The sequence below is a fragment of the Myotis nattereri genome, assembly GCF_964212035.1.
Source record: "Myotis nattereri genome assembly, chromosome: 1".
Taxonomy (NCBI): Eukaryota; Metazoa; Chordata; class Mammalia; order Chiroptera; family Vespertilionidae; genus Myotis; species Myotis nattereri.
Genome location: NC_138075.1, coordinates 222,064,609 through 222,071,046, shown reverse-complemented (window position 1 = coordinate 222,071,046; position 6,438 = coordinate 222,064,609). Strand labels below are relative to the sequence as shown.

At 42.1% G+C, this 6,438-nt stretch overlaps 1 protein-coding gene across 5 annotated transcripts in view; it reads right to left on the bottom strand.

Moving 5' to 3' along the window:
• Positions 1–6,438, bottom strand: part of LOC308524245 (ligand-dependent nuclear receptor corepressor-like protein) — a gene marked incomplete at both ends in the record, with an annotated part of 150,258 nt that overhangs the window by 2,661 nt on the left and 141,159 nt on the right. The window lies entirely within an intron of this gene.

Sequence of the window (6,438 nt, the reverse complement as noted above, 5' to 3'; positions counted from 1 at the left end):
CAGTTTTACTTCGGTTTCAAAGAAATTATCAACCTTGTAAAAGAAAATTTAGTTTTATTATTGGGACCTCTAAACATTAGAGTGGACAGAGCATGTATTATCCTGAAAGTATTTTTTTGTTTATAAATAAATCCTGCCTCCTTACTGAACTGAATACACAATAAGCCAGGTACTTGAGAAGTCAGTCACTCAGATACCACTGGATAAAGATCACTGCATTTACAGATTTCGTCAGTATATTTCAGAACTGAACTTGGCAGGATTCGTCCCTACCATGAATCAGAGCCACTTTGAGACAAGAAGGAATTAACCTTTGTTGAATGCCTACTAGGCACATTCACATGTATTATCATTGAATTTCATAACAAGCAAGGTTAGTATATTCATCCTCATAATAAATGATAAAAGTCAGTCTTGGAGACTTATGTACAAATATGCCTGAGGTTATGAACTGGACTACAGTCCCTGCTCTTGCCATTATGCCTGCCTACTAGCTCTCTGATGAAAATCTTTAGACTCAGAAACTTGAGTGTCCACTCGACATGCAATGCACATGTAATCCTGAGCCTTAATGAGTCAGTTCACATCTTCAGATGTGAACATTGCTTATAAACTAACGGCTCGCTATACATTAGTTGATCCTTCTTAAGCTTTATGTAACCACACAGGTCTACGATCCTGTTAGTAAAGACGAAAATGAGCTGTGTAGCTAGTGTTAAGTGACTTGGAGTTGGTAAATGGCAGCAGCATCCAGACTTCAGTAGCATTTCCTGATGTCATTTAAAAATAGTAAATCAGTGTTGGTGAAAGTCAGAGGTGGGGTGAGAGACTGGTGGAGGGGGAGGAAAGGGGAGAAAATGGGGGACATCTGTAATCTCAACAATAAAAATAAAAAAATATAGTAAATCACTTAAGCCAAAACATAGAGATGTGAATAATAGGATTCTATTTAAAGTAAATCATGGCCTGATATGTGACAAATCAGAGATCCAAAACAACATCTTCATTCATATCAGAAATTTTAACTGATTTTTGATAATATTTACATTGGTTACTATTAGACTGGTGTGTCCGCATGGACCTCAAATTCTTTTATTTTTCAAGTTGACAAAGCTCAGATAAAGCAGTAATGTTTTCCCTTCCTCCAAGGACTCTAGTCTTCAAATTTTTATTATTTGTGTTTACAAAACAAAAAAATCTGATGTACACTTCTCTGAGAAACTCTAAGGCAGGCCATGAAAATAAAATTATATTAATTGTGGTAGATAAGTACATCAAGTATCCAACAAATCATGGTCATAAAAACCTTGTTTTCCGTTAAGTTATTTGACTGACAAAGGTGTATTCATTACAGAAGAATACTTTAATAACCACAGGATTCTTTGCAATACTGTAAAGACAGTTTTTTAAAGAAAACTTCTAGAGAGTGTAGTCTAAATTTGGGCACACAAACTCCAGGAAGGCACAAAACTACATATGCATAAGAAGAAAAAAAATGTTAGTGCTAATACAGATTGACATGTATAATTAACAAATATACACTTAAACCTAGAATTCTATCAAAATCTCAGCAATGTTTACAGTAGCATTCTTGAGAGTAAAGATTTAGGGGAAAGAATGTAAAGACCCGGATTCTAATTCTGACACTAATAATAATCAGTCTTATTCACCTTGGACAAATAACTTTAGCCCCTTTCAGTTTAATTTTCCTCATCTGTAAGAAAAAAAAAAATGACAGCTTCCCTGCTTACCTTCTATATTCCTGATGATCTAATGAGAGCCCATTAACATGCTCAAACCACACAGAGCTATAGAAAAATGCAAAGGGTTAGTTAACACTGCATATTTTGGTGAAAGGAGGAAGAAGCTGGAAGAGAGGCTCTTACTGTAAACTAGATGGTAGGTGAAAACAAGGGCAAGGGGTGTAGAAATGCTTATCTCAGCATCTGTTTTTAATGTTTCTGGGCTTTAATCCACCCTAAATGACAGCCTCTATACCATTTGAATGGAAGCTTATAGAATACTAGAGGCCAGGTGCACAAAAATTTGTGCACTCAAGGATGGGGAGTCTCTCAGCCCGGCCTATGTCCTCTTGCAGTGTGGGACCCCTTGGAGGATGTCCACCTGCTGGCTTAGGCCCGCTCCCTGGGGGATCAGGCCCAAGCTGGCAGTCAGACATCCTCTGGAAGCCCAGCAGCCTTCAGTGGATGTCCACTTGCCAGCGGGGAGCAGGCCTAAGCTGCAGTCGGACATCCTTAGCGCTGCTGAGGCGGGAGAGGCTCCCACCACCACCGCTGTACTGGCAGCTGGCAGCCTCGCTGTGGCTAAGCAGAGCTCCCTCTGTGGGAGTGCACTAACCACCAGGAGGCAGCTTCTGCATTGAGCGTCTGCCCCCTGGTGGTCAGTGTGTGTCATAGTGACCAGTCATTCCCAGCCTTTCTGCTGTTAGGGTCAGTTTGCATATTACCTTTTTACTATATAGGATAGAGGCCTGGTGCATGGGTGGGGGCCGGCTGGTTTGCCCTGAAGGGTATCCCGGATCAGGTTGGAGGTCCCGCTTGGGGTGCCTGGCCAGCCTGGGTGAGGGGCTGATGGGTGTTTGCAGGCTGGTCACACCCCCTTTAGGGTGGGGGGGTCCCCACTGGGGTGCCTGGCCAGTCTGAGGGGCTGAGGGCCGTTTTCAGGCTGGCCAAGCCCTCCTGGCTATGGAAGCTCCTAGCCTTTTTTAAATTTTTTTTTTTTTATTCTGGGATTTATTTACCTTCTATAATTGAAACTTTGTAGCCTGGGTGGGCAGGAGGGAAGCTTGGCTTCCTCCATAGCCAGGGGAAACCCACTCCTGCTCGCTCCAGCTTCGAGGCCACGACTGGCTGAAAGCAGGTACCTTGAAACTTTGTTGCTTTGAGTGGAGCTCAGAGCCGCCGTGGCAGCTGGGAAGCTTGGCTACCTCCATCATTAGGACAACCAAGTGTCCTGCTTGCTCCAGCTCGTGGCTGCTGTCCGCCATCTTGGTTGGGTTAATTTGCATATAGTCGCTCTGATTAGCTGGTGGGCGTGGCTTAAGGCATAGCAAAGGTACAGTCAAATTGCATGTTTGTCAGTGTAGACTAGAGGCCCGGTGCACAGATTCATGCACTGGTGGGGTCCCTCGGCCTGGCCTGTGGGGATCGGGGCCAAAAATGGCTCTCCAACATCCCGAGGCAGTGGTCGGCAACCTGCGGCTCGCGTGCCACATGCGGCTCTTTGGCCCCTTGAGTGTGGCTCTTCCACAAAATACCACGCAGGCGCGCAAATACAGTGTGATTGAAACTTCATGGCCCATGCACAGAAGTCGGTTTTCGGCCTGGGCGAGTCTATTTTGAAGAAGTGGCTTTAGAAGAAGTGGGGGTACGTTCGCTGAAGTCGACCCCTCAGATTGAGGATGTTTTTAGCAAAGACCAGCTTAGGAGTACCCTAATTAATAACAATGTACCTACATATATAGTTAAGTTTAAAAAATTTGGCTCTTAAAAGAATTTCAATCGTTGTACTGTTGATATTTGCCTCTGTTGACTAATGAGTTTGCTGACCACTGCCCTGAGGGATCCTGGATTGCGAGAGGGTAGTCCTCGCATGACACACCCCAGAATCAGGCTCCCTCCTCCCTGGTTCCAGGTGCGTCACCTGAGAACTGCAGCTGCTAAGTCACCGCAGCTCGGCAGCTCCTGCGTTGTGTCTGCCCCCTGGTGGTCAGTGCGTGCCATAGCTACTGGTTGGAAAGTCTGCCACCTGGTGGCCACTGTGCATCATAGCTGCCGTTTGAACGGTTGCTTAGGCTTTTACATATATAGATATGCATTTGCAAAGTATAAGAGATGAAAAACTTTTGTGGGTCATAGAAATACAGTTATCATTTGTGACTTAATGGTTACTGGTAATTCTAACAAAAACAATGTTTTAAAAATCCAGCTCTAATAACAAACTTGCTTTATTACTGGAAAAATGTTATGGTTCATACAGACAACACACTTTAATGCAAGCTAGCAACTGTAGGAAACAATAAAGTTTAGTGTGATTAAGGTCTGAAAATATTTATGGAGCAGTTGCTGTATGTCAGGCACTATGCTAAAGGTCTTTTTTACATTACCTCATTCAATTCTAACAGCAACACATTGAGACTCAAAGAAGTAAAATGACTTATCCAGGTCACATAACTGGAAAGTAGAAGTCTTCAGGACCTATGATCTATGACTGTACCCTGCATACTAACTCTTGGGTTGTAATGTTTTCATGATTCTCCATGTTAATATCCATTTATATACTACTTCAAAAATACTTAAAATATGGTAAGTGTCTGATCCGCAGATTTCAGACAGAAAGGAATCCCAAAGGGCTACAGCGATAACTAGGTGAGCTATATATTTAGAGTATGAAGTTTCCTCATATTTAACTAAATAAGGAGCTGCTAGTCATATCTTTCAGTTTCTCAAGGTAAAGAAAGAAAGTGTTAAGGCATAAACTAATATTTTTGAAAGCTACCATTTAGGTTGGGTTTCACAAACATATTGATCTTTTCAAAGGGAGAAAGAAGTCAGTTGTATCGGGGGGAGAAACTGAATTCTGTGTTGGGACTTGGAATTGCAATAGCTACTAAAGTAACTGAAACCATTGAATTTGAACTCATCTGAATTTTAACTTCAAATTCTGGAGTTAGGTTACTTTGATGAGTTACTCTATTCTTTTGCTATCACCATTTTCTTCTTATTCCTAACCCACTCCAATCTGGCTTCTAGGTCTTTGACTCCATGGAAATAGCACTTACTAAAGTGACCAATGATGTCTAAGGTATGATGTTTAAATCAACTTTTTTGCCTTCCTAACATTAAACACAGTTGACCATTTCTTCTACTATGGACTTTACTGTGTATCTCCCATGTTTACATGTTGAAGCCCTAACTCCCTATATGAAAAGATACAGGGCCTTTAGGAGGTATTTAAGGTGAACTGAGATCAGAGGGTGGGTCACTATTCTGATGGTATTGGTATGTCTCTAAGTCAGAGGTCTTCAAACTTTTTAAACAGGGGGCCAGTTCATTGTCCCTCAGACATTCCACACATGCGCACTGCAGGCCAGGGACGAGTTGGCTGCTAAGCAGGACAGGCAGCCGCGGCAAAAACACCCGGCGGGCCGGATAAATGTTTTCGGTGGGCCGCATGTGGCCTGCGGGCCGTAGTTTGAGGACCCCTGCTCTAAGTGGAGGATACACCAAAAAACAGGAAGGTGGTCATCTGCAAGCCAGGATGAGAACTCTTATAGAAAAGGAACCCTTCAGACCTTGATCTTAGATTTTCCAGCCTCCTGAACTGTGAGAAAATAAATTTCCATTGTTTGCCACACAATCGATGGTTTTATTTATTAATTTACTGTTATTTTTTTTATGGCACCTCAAGAAGAGTAAGACAACCTCTTTCTTGAAACATTTTTTTTTTTTTTTTGGCTTTTGAGACAAAACACAATATTGGCTCTCCTCCGCCTCTTGTTTCTACTGTATGTCCTGCTCTCCCTGGCCAAGGAATGTTGAAATTTCTCAAGGCTGAGTCTATCTAGGCTTTCTTTTCTCCTTATCCTATAATCTCTTAGGGGTTCTCCTCCTAATCAGTTTCAGTCAGCAATGATATCCTAGATGTCTCCACCCCACCACCGCTATGCAATACTTCTTCAGAAAGCATTTTTCCGAGTACTCAACCTAAATAGCTCCTCTGAGAAATTTCTTAAATCTTCTGATTTCATTACCAGAATTTACCACTGTCTTGTGTTTTCTATTTTATTTTTCCTCCCACTAAAATACAAACTTGGTGAAAGTAAAGATGCTTGCTGGTCATACTATTTTCAGCACCTAGCATATAGAAACTGGATAAATATTTATTTATTTAAAAAAAATATATTTTATTGATTTTTTACAGAGAGGAAGGGAGAGAGATAGAGAGTTAGAAACATCGATGAGAGAGAAACATTGATCAGCTGCCTCCTGCACACCTCCTACTGGGGATGTGCCTGCAACCAAGGCACATGCCCTTGACTGGAATCGAACCTGGGACCCTTCAGTCCGCAGGCTGACGCTCTATCCACTTAGCCAAACCGGTCAGGGCTGGATAAATATTTATTAAAAAAAAAATCTGGGACTTCTGGCCACGAGGAAGAACTGAATTTTATTGTAAGTTGCTCACCTTAAGCAACTTACAAAAACAGACACAATATATGAAATACTGTTTTTTGTTTGTTTTTAAGACTGGGTGACAGAAATTGCAAGATGACAGTGATCCCCGAAAGCAGGGATGCAAAGGATGTTAAGTGCTGAATTTTCTCTGGCTACTGCTTGGCGAGTTTCCAGGCCCCAGTCTAGGAAGAGGAACCCAAAATAGCTTAGCTTGGAAATCTTCCTGAAATGAGAAGACAAA